We start from the raw sequence: 15,971 nt of genomic DNA on the forward strand, positions 1-15,971 counted from the left end.
TCCGTTCTTTCAAGTTGGGCAGACAAATTCTCAGGTGCCCCCATGACCTCTGCCTCCTCGGGATCATGCCCTTGTGTGATCCACTCCCTTCAAGTGTGGGTGGAGTCTGTGACTTACTCCTAGCCAACAGACGATGGCAAAGGTGAAGTGATATACAATATTACATACACATGATTATATTAACTAAGATTGTGACCCATTTTGCTAGTAGACTCTCCCTTGCTGGGTTTCCAAAATGGGAAAGTCCACTCAGCGAGAAGCTAAGGGTGGCCTAGAGCTGACAGACAGCAAGTAACTGGAGCCCTGAATCAACAACCTGGAAGGAAGTGAATGCTGCCAACAACCATCAAGCTTGGAAGTAAACCCTGGCCCAGCCAAGCATTCAGATCTGACACCAGTCCTGACTAATATTTTGCAACCATTACAGCAGACTCACCCAAGCCATGAACATACTCTTGATCCACAGAAACTGAGAGATAATAAATGAATGTTATGTTATGCCCCTCAGCTTATGGCAGTGATGGTGAACCTTTTGAGCTCGGCGTGTCAGCATTTTGAAAAACCCTAACTTAACTCTGGCGCCATGTCACATATAGAAATTTTTTGATATTTGCAACCATAGTAAAACAAAGACTTATATTTTTGATATTTATTTTATATATTTAAATGCCATTTAACAAAGAAAAATCAACCAAAAAAATGAGTTCACGTGTCACCTCAGACATGCATGTCATAGGTTCGCCATCACTGGCTTATGGTAATATTATTTCATAGCGGTAGATAACTAATGCATAAATTTTAGTTATTCTGAGCCAGAACCAGTCAATATTTAACTTTTTTACCCAATATATCATTCTTCAATCTTTTTCTCTAAATTATCCTTTCCTTGCCTTGTTTTCCAACCTATTTACTCCTAACAAAATCAAGAATTCCCTTGAAAGGGAATCGCTTTTGAATCTATCTGATACTTTACAGGTTAGATTAATAGCATCTAGCATTTACAGGACATTTACTTACTATGTGTCAGACACTGTGCTAAACACTCTACATGTATTTGTTTTAATCCTCACAACCCTATAAGGTAGACACTCTTACATTCCCATTCTAAAAGTGAGACAACAGCCCTGGCCAGGTGGCTCAGTTGTTCAGATCATCGTTTCATTCACCAAAAAGGTGCAGGTTAGATTCCCAGTCAGGGTGTGTACAGGAGGCAACCGATCAATGTTTCTCTCTCACATCGATGTTTTCCCCTCTCCCTTCCTCTCTCTCTAAGATCAATGAAAATATCTTTGGGTGAGAATTTTAAAAAATAAATAAATAAAAATGAACACTAAAATAATGTTCCAAGGTCAAAACGCTAGGATACAGCAGAGCTGAAAATCTAACTCAAGCAGTCAACTTCCAGGACCAACACAATGAATACCTCTATGAAGGATGTCCTCATGCATTATCTCATTTAATCCAAACAAGGTCCCCATGAAGTAGTTATTCTAATGACCAAATTTACAGATGAAGGAACTGGGGCTCTGAGTGTTTTAAGAGATAAAGCCATTTATCTTGTTAATGGTCAACTGGAGACTAAAGGAACTAAATGTCATTGATGCCCTAATCCATTGCTCTTTCCACCACAGGACACTAGCTGTTGCTCTGCAGTCCTGAGGCTCATTGTCTTGTGGACAGGTCAGGTAACCTGAATGTAACAATAGCCAAAAGGAAAAATCTGAAACTGTTTTGAATGAAAACACCATCATCAAGACACTAAACGTAAACACACTCAAGGGTTCTCTTTTAAAAGATAACACTCATCTCCAAGCAATATTTCTATGGTTATAAAATTATGATCATAATACTTTATAGTTCACACCTCATAAGCAAGCACAAAAATAAGATATTTAATATAAGGTACATAACTCTGTAAAATGCAATTTCCTAAACTATAAAATGAGAAGGGCCAAAGACTATCAATATTTCTCAAAGTATGGTACAGAGGACATCAACCCCACAAGATATTTAAAAAAATATTCAGGAAATATAAAAAACACAGTGGGGTTTGCGTAGTCAAATAAGTGTACACTATTTGCATCCCTCTAGGACAACGGTTCTCAACCTGTGGGTCGCGACCCCTTCGGGGGTCGAATGACCCTTTCACAGGGGTCGCCTAAGACCATCAGAAAACACATATATAATTACATATTGTTTTGTGATTAATCACTATGCTTTAATTATGTTCAATTTGTAACAATGAAAATACATCCTGCATATCAGATATTTACATTACGATTCATAACAGTAGCCAAATTACAGTTATGAAGTAGCAACAAAAATAATTTTATTGTTGGGGGTCACCACAACATGAGGAATTGTATTAAAGGGTCGTGGCATTAGGAAGGTTGAGAACCACTGCTCTAGGAGGTCCTCATTAGCACATAGAGGTTCTGAGAAGTCCTGCACTAAAGAAATCTATAAAACTCGGAACCAGTGGCTTCAAAACTTTTAAACTACATAATCTTTTTCTGAGAGTACTTATTAATGTCGACTGGGACTCTAATTTCTACCTGGGAAAGTCTATGAACTTGTACCAAGGTTAATTTTCATTTCACAAGAAATTAAAAAGTAAGTTTGACCTATAAAATGAATCAGTGGTAGTTTGTTTAAATTATACAGAATTTAGGAAGCTATTGTAAATGTTCCCAAGAGCAAACATGTTCCGCAGGTTTCCAATCCATCCATTTTAGTTGCACATTATGTACTCATTCTTTTCAAGGTACCTTGAGTTAATGATTTTGATGAATCTGAGAATATAACATAACATTTACAGATAATCAACCCATTTCTGGAACAGAACTTCTTGGTGTAACCATTTATTCTACCAACTGGCTTCATGTAATCACACATTCACCGCAAAAGAAGAGGAAAAGGGCAAGCATGTTACATTTCTATTACACAAGTAGTCTTCTGTGAAGTTTCCCGCATGCCGTTTCCTTATTTCAGCTAGAATAACCATGTACAAAGGGTATACTAATCCTATTGACCTTTGCAAAGCTATTTAAGAGGGATCTCTCCTTTTTTCTTTTTCTTTTTTACCATATTAAAGTTTTTGGTGGAATTTTCTCACCCTACTATTTTCATAGTCTGTAAAGTGAAGACAATAGAGTGGAGGCTTAATGATTCAGTTCATGTTCCTTCATCAAGTCACTACCCACACAGTCAAGTCATTAGTACCAAATGTAACAAAGCTGCCTTCCGGAAAATCGTGGGTGCTGCTTTAAAGCAGTTTCTTTCATCTCTGAGTCATCTTGGCTCCAGTTCCAACTTTAGACAAATTGTTTAACTTTCTTACAATTTGTGTTTAAGCCTCTATTTCCTCTTCTACAAAAGGAACTTATAACAGCTTCTACCTCAGAGAGCTGTTAAAAGAAGTAAATGAGATAATGCATGGAATTATCTCACTCAATCCATTCATTGAAAAAAGCATCTGTGTGCCTGGGAACTCTGCTTTTAGTGCTATTACTACATTTAATCCTTATAATAAAATGTACATGGTGGCTACTGTCATTCCAATTCTTTTACATGAGAAAACAGACAAGTTAAGAAATGTGCCCAAGGTTATCCAGGTAATAAGTAAAGGACCATGGATTTGAACTCTTTTCTACTTGTGTCTTTGTACTTTCTATTGCACCCATTTTGCTCAACCCATTTTGTGGAGCATCAGTATGGTGCGAAAGGAAGTGGCATGCATTTGCCAAGATGTTGAACAATAACAACCAAAAATACCCACAGCTTAAGTCAAGTTTAATCCTATGCAAAGCTGTAAATGCTCACACTCTAGTGGGAAGGAAATTAACTAGAGAAGGAGAGGAAGGAATGAAGGAGTCTTTAAGTAGTTTGATTTGGGGACAAAAGGAGAAAAAAGCAGATTAAATGTGGGTAGACTTCCCTGTGTTTTCTTTCTCTTGACCACATCTAGAATATTATCAAACCATGCTGGTTCAATGTGGGCCTAGGCTTGCATATTTAAATGGCTCTAAGAGGCAGTTGGACTGTGTTTAAGGAAAAACTTTCTTACAGGGATAGATTACCATGAAAAGGTACAAATTCCATTCTGAGTTTTTAAAACAAAATAAATAGTTCCAGAAGTGATTAAAATCCAACCCTTACTGGAAACCATGAGGAGAAGAAAGAAGACAGGACAAGAAATGTGAGCCCCTGTTGTGCCATTTATAACATGAGTGACCTTGGCCGAGTCACCCCACCTCTATAAGCTTTGGCGTCTTCAACCGTAGAAAGATAAAGACGCACTTGATGACTTCTGGGTTGCCTTCCAATCCTGTAATTTCAGTGACAATAAACTCTTCCAGTCTCTTCAAGTCGTCTTTATCTACATTTTCATTATTATATTTTTTTCATTAGAAAAACAGGGTACATTACTTCTGAAAATATAGTGTTATCATCAAGATGTTTTAAAAAACATAACCTATGGCTGGAACTACAATCAAATACAAAGCCTGAGTGGGTTTGTGGAGAGAGTGAGGGAGGCAGGGAGGGAGGGAGGGAGGCAGGGAGGGAGGGAGGGAGGGAGGGAGGGAGGGAGGGAGGGGGAGGGAGGGAGGGAGAGAGAGAGAGAGAGAGAGAGAGAGAGAGAGAGAGAGAGAGAGAGAGAGAGAGAACACCCACAATAACACCGTTGTGTCTGCACGTAGACAGCACAATCTTAATGTGGTTCTATTATGTGGTGCATCTACCTCACAGTCACCATAAAAGTAAACCAACCTTTATCCAGTCTATGCTGCTGAAAAGCAGCACTCAAACCCAATTTTGGTCACTTCATGCATATCATCAGTGTACTAGAAAAATTACTGTTAAAGAGAACCCTTTAATATCTTTTCTGATGCAAATGAACACCCCACATTTAATTTTTGTGATAATCTGGGTTTGTATGAATTCATATTTAAAAATTACAGCCATATTTACCAAGGATCCACTCTGTGTCATGCTCTATGTCAAAAGGTTTACATACAGTATCATATCTAATACTAATAACAACCTTATGAAATTAGTACGATGATTATTACCATCTTATTGAAGGGAAAATGCACTCAGAAAGGCTAAGCGATTAATCCAAAGTCACACAACTGGTAGGAAGGACAACTAGAAGGCACACCTGCATGTATCCGATCTGAGAGCTCAGATTCTTAACCACACGTCTAGTGAGGGCCCCTAAAAACTGAGGCACAGGTCTCCCCGGGGCACATTTAAAATCCAGGGGCTCACTTCGTCTTGTGGCTTCTATTTTCTTAGCCCCCGAGCTCCTACACCCATTTCTAAACCATTAAGCCTTGTTTCCAGGCACCACAGCTGCTCTCAGGAGTCCAGGTCTGTGAGCAGAGATAGACCCTGGGAGGCTCAGAGGAGAGTGGCCAGGCCCAGAGAAGGCTCAAAGCCATGTTACCTGGGGACCGTTAGAAGAAGTGGGCAGGTTTGGACGGCAGGGGGGAAAACTCAGGGGAAACATGTGCTAACATAGTCTTTTCACAGTTCAATGGTCTCATTTGAAGAAGTTGCTTCAGTCAGAGACAGCAGACTTTTGGTACCTTCAGCAACACAGATAAGTCTTTGAAATCCAGGAAGAAACAAATGTGATCTGTAGTGCAATGCCATCTATTTAAATCAAAAATCTTTGACAGCAGAACAATGCCCAGTTTACAAGAACTCCTACACACAGAAGGATACAAACACAGCCCACATATTAGGATAGTTGCCTATGAGGAGTGAGCAGGGAGTGTCAAAGGGAAGATTTGTCCTATTTTATTTTAGTCCAAATGCATGAAGGAGGACAACATGTATTAAATAAACTCCAGGGGATCATGCTAGGATGAGCAGGTGAAATTGGAAGAGCACTATTCAAAATATACCCAGAACCCAACCACTTTTCACACCTTCCCTTATCCAAGACACCATCATCTCTAGTCTGAACTGTGCCAACAGTCTCATAACTGCTCTCCCTCAGTCTGCTCTTCTCTCTGTACAATCTAGCTCTACACCCTCCAATGACTCCCCATCATATTTAGAGTTAAACCCAGTATCCTTACAATGGTCTATAAGGTCCCACATGACCTGGTTCCCATTCCGTTTTCAATCTCATATCCCACCACTCTCCCCTTGGCATTTTCTACTCCCACACAAGCCTTCTTACTCCTCCATGAATGTACTAAGCACACTCCTGCCTCAGGGCCTTTGCACTTACTGTCCCCGCTGCCTGAATGCTTTTTCCCTACATACTCATATAGCTCACTCAGGACTCCATTGGAAAAGTCACTTTTCAGTAAGGCCTTTCCTGACCACCTAGTTAAAACTGCAATTGCCCACTCCTGTTACTATCTATCTCCCTTCCTTATCTCCTGTCATGTTCTCCGTTTTACTGGCCTTATTCTCTGTCCCCCTCCTATAGAAAGCAAGCTTTAAGAGCATAGGGATTTCTGTCTATTTTGTTCACTCCTGTATCCTCAGAACTTAAATAGTGTCTGAAACATGGTATGTACTCAATAAATATATTTCAATTGATTTTTTTACATAAAAAAACTTCCTAAAGAACTATCCAATGATGAAATGAGATAACTAAGTAGATAGTGAGCTCCCCTGGAGGTATTCGAGCAGAAGCTAAGTGACCTTTTGATAGACATGCTGAAGAAAGAATTCAAGTACTGCGTATGTGCTTGGATTGAATATTAATCCAAGCTCCTGCCAACTCTGAAATACTGTAGTTCTGTGAACCACCACAAAGATGCTAAGATAAGATACTCAAGACTCCTAAAACAGGATCTAAGGAGGTCAGCAAATGCTTAAGAAACCAGGGTCATATTTCCAGTCTCCTATGCCTAGCAAATTGAGCACCAATAGTTTACGGTATGTTTTCTGTTTTGTTTTGTTTCATTTTTAATGTAAATCTTTTAAACCCCATGAGTCTATTTGATAACATTTTCTCCTGAATACAAAAAAGCAGCATACATCTAATTGCAAATGAGAAATTTCAGGAAAAGCTAGTGTTATCAAATAACTGTATCATCTGAAAAAAATTCATCATCTCACATAATTTAAATTCTTGCCCTTTGTTACCTTGTGTATTTTTTTTGCATTGTGAAGTCTGCTTATGATTAGTTTGACTCTTCCCTTTGGGGTAGATTTTATAACAAAAACATGGGAAAATTAAAAAGAGGAAGAGAATGGCTGATCGTTGAGATTTCTTCAATAAAGTCTCTTGATTTGTGTATAAGAAGGTTGAAAGTATATATGGAAAGACCAAGAAGAAGAAAATGCAGCCCTAGCCAGTTTGGCTCAGTGGATAGAGCATCGGTTCTCTTCAAAATCAATGGGAAAATAACCTCGAGTGAGGATTAAAAAAAGAGGAAGAAGAAGATAATGCATGTTCTGGGGTCCACACAAATTAATGATGTGGCCCCCCCTCCCAGGAAGAAAATACTTTAGTTACATTTTTTACAGTGATGAGGAAATAGCAGGACCCAAGAACTAGAGACCTATGTTTCACACTCTATTAAATGTGGGCTAAAGTAAGGTCCAGGCATTTCCTTCACTCTCTTTGCTCAAAGATGGGGACTCTTCAGTTGTGTGAATAGTCCAGGGGTCCAACAGGTAACTGGATGGTAGCAACAAGAGTAATTCTGCTCCTTGAGGTGAAATTCTGAAGCCAACCTGGAAATTCTTCAGAGCAGAGGAGGTGTTCTATCCTGTTTACCACTTTCCTCAGCACAGAGATTGGGGACCCACGGGGGATATCCAATTATAACACTGTATTTCGTCCAAGACAAAAAGGGGTAGCTAACCCTACTACTTTTGTAGAAACCCATCCTTTCTACACAAGGAAGGAGTTTTGAGTTTGAGATTTTTCAGGTAATACATGTTCCCCTCCCTGTTGCCAATAAGTAGTCTATTTCTGGAAAGGAACCCACATGTGTATCACAACGAAGAACAGATGCCATTTGGTCATCCCGTTCCCTGCTAGTACAGAGGTATATCAGGGACTTTTGAAGGGAGTTTTCCAACAATGGGCTTGGCAGTGGTATATAAGGTGACTATTCTTCTTCCTGACATTTCTCTTTCATGCTTTCCACACCCACTCCCTCCTTGATAACAAAGCATTTCTTCCTTCTACAGAACATGTGCTTTATTACAGAAATTGACACTCTCAAAGAAAAAAGTTTAATAGCAATTCAATAGCAGTTTCTGGGTGCCTTTGACTGCATTACAAGCAGAGGTAGATCAAGGGGTGGGGGTAATGAGGGAGGGCAGGCACAGTAAACGGAAATCCTTTCACACCCACTTGGAGCTCACAATCCATTGCTATAGCCTGGCCAGTGTGGCTCAGCAGTTGAGCGTCAACCCATGAACCAGGAGGTCACAGTTCAATTGCTGGTTTGGGTAATGCCCAGATTGCAGGTTTGATCCCCAGCAGAGGGCATGCAGATCCATGATTCTCTCTCATCATTGATATTCCTATCTCTCTCTCCCTCTTCCTTCCTCTCTCTGAAATCAATAAAAACATATTTTTTAAAATAAATACATTACTATTACTATAAAATAAAATGATTAAAGAGTAACATAATAGGGTGCTTCAAGTATATTTAGCACTGGAGGAGACAAGATTCCGTGTGGTTTAACCTGGCCTGGGCCTTGAATGGTAGAAGGAAGAAATAGATAAGCTAGTGGGGTCAGTCTCTAAATAAGCCTGGCCAAAGTCCACCATCCTGTCCTTCCCTCTGGCTCCCCTTCCACAAGGTGACCACGTGGTACGTGGAGGCCACAAATAATCTCAGGGGAAAGAATACAAGACACCGGTTTTGGTCCCACTTTGATGTTTTCTCTTTGGGTTACTCAACACGTAGAACCCAATCCTCAGGAAACAAAATTAAAATGCCTCAACTAAACAAATTCTTCCTTTTCTACAGAGAACTAGATGATTCTCTGCATATATTTGTAATCAGCTTTTCTCCAAAGAGAGAATTTTAAACAGAAAACAATTAGCAAGAAATTCTGAAAGCAGGTACAAGATCAAGGCAAAAAGACTGGGTCCCAGAAAAGCAGGGAAGGATTCAGGGCTTAAATCCCAGGCAGAAGAAATCAATTCTCCAAGCATGGTGCAGCCCCATCCTGGGAGAGACAGTCTTCCCCCCATTAAAGGCCTTCAGACCCACCCTAAGTACAATCTTCGGGCTCCAGGGGACAGGCTCTGGCTCTGTAACTACAGGCATATTCTCTCAGTACAGAGAATGAAGGCAGTCCCGCCAACCTCCAAGCCAGTGGTTCTCAAACTTCCTAATGCTGCGACCCTTTCATACAGTTCCTCATGTTGTGGTGACCCCCAACAATAAAATTATTTTTGTTGCTACTTCATAACTGTAATTTTGCTACTGTTATGAATCGTAATGTAAATATCTGATATGCAGGATGTATTTTCATTGTTACAAATTGAACATAATTAAAGCACAGTGATTAATCACAAAAACAATATGTAATTATATATGTATTTTCCGATGGTCTTAGGTGACCCCTGTGAAAGGGTCGTTCGACCCCCAAAGGGGTTATGACCCACAGGTTGAGAACCACTGCTCTAAGTCATAGGCATTAGAGATAATATAGACAAGGGTTTCAAATAGCACTTAGGGCAGAAATTACTCAGGTATTTATTATTAGCATTGTTAATAATAATTTTAATATCACCCTTCCTACCAAAGCTTCTTATTTCTTTCTTTCTGACTTTTTTGTTGTTGCTATTTTCAAATAATATAAAGTTACATGCTTAGATCCCCATAGAATTTCCTTCTCCTGTTAGTGCTGTGGGTCATCCTGGTTTAATCAGTCCTTTTAAAGAATCACCAGCCAAAATGTCCTCTGGCTGACATTTTAATCAGGTTTTCCCAAGAATCGCAAAGGATGGGGAAAATGGAATTGCAATGAAAAAAAATCCACTTTCCCTACATGCCACTAAATTATAACTTCGCAGCTGCCTTGGAAAAGAACAAAGGACACATGGCAGAACATTTTTCTGGCTGAAGAAGATTGACAAAGCAGTAGAACCAAATTCCTTGCCGTATTGGCGATGGGGTGGGGAGCCAGGCAGGGGTGGCAAACAAGTGCAATTCTGCAGAATCATGTCCTCAGTTACTCTAGCTCCACACAGAAAGTGCTCTCGGGACACCTCTGGGATAGGAGCAAAAGATCTCCTTTCCATATATCCGCACAAACATAGAAAAGGAGACTGCATTTAAGTACCCAAAATAGAAGATAATAAGAAGTCAAATAAGCCATTCAGGACTTTGTGTTCCAATGACACATATTATTCTGCTGCTCAGTGTTTCTCCTTAAGAAATCCTTCCCATCTCTGCATGTCAGGTCTCCCAGCAGCATCTTGAGCTGGTCCTTCAGACGGCTCTAAAATACAGTGGGGCCTTGACTTACAAGTATCCCGACTAACGAGTTTTTTGAGATACCAGCTGTCTCTCAGCCGATTTTTTGCATTGAGTTGTTAGAGTAATTTGAGTTAATGAGCTCCTTAACAAGCTCCTTAACGAGCTCGGTCTCGGAACAAATTAAACTCGTAAGTCAAGGCCCCACTGTAGATGTCTGCTTTATGGACATGGGTCAGCCTGGCTTCTGCAATGGAGGAGGTAGTGTGGCAAGAGTCAGACAGCCTGGGTTTGCATCCTGGCTCACCACTACCTACTCTGTGTCCTTGGACAAGTAAATTGACCTTTCTGAATCCACAGTTACCTCATCTGTAAAACAGAGATGCCAATATTACCTTCTAGTTCTGGCTGCATGGAGCTTAAATGTAGTAATGCATGTAAAGAGTTCAGCACTTAATAATGTTTGATGGTGAGGAGGAGGAGGAGGAGGAGGAGGCATGGAAAGAGACAAGCAAAAAGGAAGTGAGATGCGCCATAGTGGTCTGACAATGCCAGCTAGCGCCTGTCTTCTCCTACCTCTCCCTACACCGTGTCCATTGCACCCACAGGTTGGAGCTGGAAATCGTAACCAACAAGTAACAACTGCTGCATGTATTAGTTTGTGAGGGCTGCCTTATCAAATACCACTAACTGGATGGCTTAAACGCCAGAAATGTACTGTCCACAGTTCTGGAAGCTGCAGACCTAAGAGCAAGGTGCTGGCAAAGTTGACTCCTTCTGAGACTCAGAGGGAGAAGCTGCCCATGCCTCCCTGCAGGCTTCTGAGGTTCGCTGGCAGTCTTTGGTGTTCCCTGGCTTGTAGAAGCGTTATCCTGATCTCTGCCTTCATCGCCACTTGGCATTCTCCCTGGGTGTATGTGCCCAAACGTCCCCTTTTCTTAAGAACAAGAGTCAAATTGGATCAGGGCCCACCTGCGATGACCTCATCTTAACTAATTACATCTGTAATGACCCCATTTTCAAATCAGGTCACATTCTGATGCACTGGGGGCTAGTTCTTCAGTATATGAACGGGGTGGGGGCACAATTCAATCCATAATACCACTAACTAGCCATGTCACCCTGAACAAGTCACTTAGCCTCTACCCCTGGTTCCTCGGGGCTTAGGCAAGGGCTGTAGCAGAACTGCTGGGGCCCCTCCTCACATGCTTTTGGGCAGGGGTCCTCAAACTACGGCCCGCGGGCCACATGCAAATACAAATACTGTATTTGTTCCCGTTTTGTTTTTTTACTTCAAAATAAGATATGTGCAGTGTGCATAGGAATTTGTTCATAGTTTTTTAAAAAAAAAAAACTATAGTCCGGCCCTCCAACGGTCTGAGGGACAGTGAACTGGCCTGGCCCCCTGTTTAAAAAGTTTGAGGACCCCTGCTTTTGGGCCTTGCCATTGTGGGGCTTTCAACCAATCACCTGAAGGCTCTCTCCATCAGCCAGTCCTTCTGGCTCTGCCACACCTGCCGGGAACTTCAGAGAACCGATACTCCCCAGAGAGGTCCTCAGCCAGTCCACTACAGAAGTTGCTACATAAGTGCCCCAGCCCCTTGACCTCCTTTCTAAGCACACCTTCCCCACCGGTTCAGAGAGTCCCTACCTGTATTCATCTCCAGTTTCCCACCCTTTATTGGCTACCCGCCCATTCCCTATTCCCTACAATTCCCCATTTCCCTACAGGGTTTTCTCGCCTCCCAAATAAACCATTTACACTAAAACCCTAGTCTCGGTGTAGACGAGGTGGGGTCTAAGGACCCCGTTACTGTGATGATTAATAAATTGATATTTAGAATAGAACCTAGCGAGTGTTGCATAATGGTTGGCTATTCTTTTTATCAACATTCTATTTTGAATCGTGTAGTTGGGCCATGAAGCATCAGCCCCAAGCATCAGCAATAAAGGCATCAGATGAGGCTCTTTTATGTACAAGCCTCACTGGGCAAGTAGGTGATGATAAAGCAGCAGGAGCTTGTTCTTCCACATCTGATGGAGCTGTCCTCTCACTGTGGGACAGCTCTGGGGGTGTAGGAACCAGCATGACCTCTCAACATCTCACTTTCCCTTAGGGATGAAAACAGACCATTGGCATTGAGGCCTCAGCTGCATGACTGAGAGGCAACAAAGAGTGGTGTTTAAGATCAAGGGCTCTGAATTAAACAGCCCAGATTCTGATCACTGTTCTCCCACTTTCTAGCAGCATAAGCTTGGGCAAGTTGCTTGATATCCCTAAGCCTCAGCTCCTGCCTTTGGGAAATGGGTATAATGATAGTTGTTTTCAATGATTAAATATGGTAAAGCATGCATAACCAGTGCTAAGAGCTCAATAAGCTTATTCATTTATTCGTTCTTTTTTACACTATAGAGATAAGTCTGGGCACTTCTGTGACATCTTTCTCTTCCCCTAGGTCTTCTCATTGTCACCTCTCCTTCCCTCCAATGTGTGTGGCATGTAGTAGGCACTCATTAATGCTTCCAATAATGAATGAATAAGTAAATATTCCATGGAAGATTTAAACTATTATTATGAGCTTTTCATATTCTGCTGCTTCCAGAAAGGATTGGAGGAGATTGAGGAATTCATTATACAAGTCAGAGTTTATATGTTCTGACAATCACCCTGGAAGGTAAAACATACAAAGATTCCAAATAGCCCAAGATTGGGAGCATTAATTAATTAATGCTAACTCTTCCTGCCTGAGCAAAGGCGTCCAGCTAATAACATTCTGAAATTGCTTAAAAGCAGTTATAGTCACAAATTCCAAGATTCACCAAGGGTCCACTGGGAGCTCTAATAACATTACACCTGAGTTCTTTATGTCAGGAGGGAGCTCATGAGACCATTCACAGACTGAAGCAAGATGGGGAAAAGCCTCACTCAGCAAATAGCATGCCATTAACTTGGTGTGTGGAGACAGTACTCAGGGAAGCCGTAATTGAGTCAATAAAACATCAGAGTGGATAAACAGACCGAAATGGGGTGGTGGGGAGAAGAAAGACTCAAAATTGCCAGTTCCTGCGAAAATATTGAATGAGACAAGTTGGAATATGTAGGTCACCATATCATCATCTTAAATACAGCACACATTGAATAAATGGTGGTAGTAGCAGTAGTATAATGACGTAATGGGTGTGGCAATCATTTAATAAAATAATAGCTCAAGTGTATCGTGTTCTCCCTGTGTTCACTGCACTATACTTACCCCGTCTAATGCTCACTTAATCCTAACAAAATCCCCACAAGGTAGGTTCCATGATTATCCCCATTTTGCCTTTGAGGAGGGGACTGAGACACAGAGAGATTGAGTGATTGATTTTCATATGCTAGCCCATTCAATCCTCACCACAATGCTTTGAGGGAGTTATTATTCTTTGTCCCCATTTATAGGCAAGAAAACGGAAGCACAGAAGGTTAATGATTTGGCCAAGGTCACCCATCAGGTAAGTACTAAACTCGGGGGTAGGCTGGAGGGGCTTAATGGGGAAAAAGGGGGGACATGTGTAATACTTTTGGCTCACTGTGAGCCAATAACTGTTTTCAAGGATTAACTTATCCTTACCTCAGCCCTCTAAGGCAGGGAGTATATTGTGCCCATTTTATAGATGCAAAAACTGAAGCAGAGAGGTAAAGGGCTTGGCCCAGATTGGCACACTCATTCATGGAGCCAGAGCCTTGGGACTCTGTTTTTAACCCATCAGCCTGCTCACCTGCCAAAAAATGATATTTTGAATCCATGTTGAACAATGTGATGATCAATGATGATAAATATTATATATATATACACATACATACATCAGCAACAGCAGTGAATTTCCTTCCAAAGCTTCATCTTATCACAGAGGGATATTCACACCATTATTATTTTCCAATGCCAAGAATTCTTTTTAAAACTGTGGTCTAATCTAGAAGAAAATGTCTTTGTTCCCAAGAAAGAGAAAACACGAATGGAAGCGCAGTGCTGTGTTGCAGACCATGACAAGCCCAGAGACGAGGACATGCTGTATCCCAAACACCTGTCATTTCTGTCTGCGGCCTACCAGGTGGGCAGCAGCCATCACGATTGTGGCCACTGCCCACGAAGAACTGGAACTGAGGATCTACTCCAGCATTCTCCCCGCCTCCAGAGAGCAGGCCATGACTTTATTTTTTTCTATACCCTGCAGTTTCTTTCCTGTGAACGCTATTGTAAGAAGAGATTTGTAGGGAGATAAAGCTGGGAGAGCTGGCCTGTTAAAAATGACTTTTGTAGTTCTCCACAAAACGTGAATACGCCTGCCACTGCTAAGTGTGCTGCTGGGAGGCCCCTCCGAGCTGAGCGCTGCTTGCTCTCCCGCTGCTAAAACATCTCCATCAGCAGCATGTGCGTTGCAGAGAAGCAGTCACAAAAGATCAAACTGGCTGGAATGGATTAGTCTCCACTTTTATTTATGTTCTAAGCCCCAAGAAGGCCTGTGGGTTCTACTGGTGGTCTCAGGCCTGCAAGGAAAGACTTCTGGCCCATGGGGTGACCCATACTTTCTTTTTTTTCAAATATAATTTTATTGACTTCAGAGAGGAAGGGAGGAGAGATAGAAACATCAATGAGAATCACTGATCGGCTTCCTCCTGCACGCCCCCTACTGGAGTTCGAGCCCACAACCCGGGCATGTGCCCTTGGCCAGAATCAAACCTGGGACCCTTCAGTCCCCAGGCTGATGCTCTATCCACTGAGCCAAACCGGCGAGGGCCGACCCAGAATGTTGAGACCATCCAGTTCTCAATTCCTACCTGCTAAGCCTGGTGAAGTAGAGGTCTTGTGCAGAGTGTGCCTGAGGTCTGCGAGTCAAAGGGGTAGGGCCAGGGTCCAGATTTGGGGAGCGTTGATTGGATACCTCATCCTAGATCTCCATAACACCCTGTGTTTACCTCATCTCAACACACATCAATCACACTGAAATGAAATTGCCTGGGAACACGACGGCAGGTCTCACCCAGTAGGCAGTAATATCCCCATGATCAGAAAATAGGTTTAGTTTACTTTTGTTTCCACAGAATTGGCACTGTGCCTAGCTGATATAAGCACTCCATAAATCGAGTGACTCAGGAGGCAGGCTGTAGGGGCAGCACCAGTGCCAGCTAATGTTAAAAACGGAACAGAACCAAATAACTGGGCCCTGGTTTCATCCTTCACTGAGTGCTTCACTGTACTACACATTTTGGTGTGAACTGTCTCATTCTATACTCACAGCAACCCTATTATGTAAATAATGTAATTATCCTTATTTTACTGATGAGGAGAGGTTCGGAGGCGTTAAGCAACTTGCCCAAGATCACACAGTCAGTTAGTGGCCTGAGCTGGTATTTGGAAACAGGAAATTTGATTCCAGTTTGCATGAAATTAAACACGCCCTTCCACACAACCCCTCGGGATGCAAGTTCCATTTTGCGATTTCTTCCTCTCCCCCCCCCCCCCACCCCTCCCCACCCCCCGGCCATCCCTCTTTTCCTCTTGGTGTTCTTTTACA

Source organism: Myotis nattereri (genome assembly GCF_964212035.1).
Source record: "Myotis nattereri genome assembly, chromosome: 1".
Taxonomy (NCBI): Eukaryota; Metazoa; Chordata; class Mammalia; order Chiroptera; family Vespertilionidae; genus Myotis; species Myotis nattereri.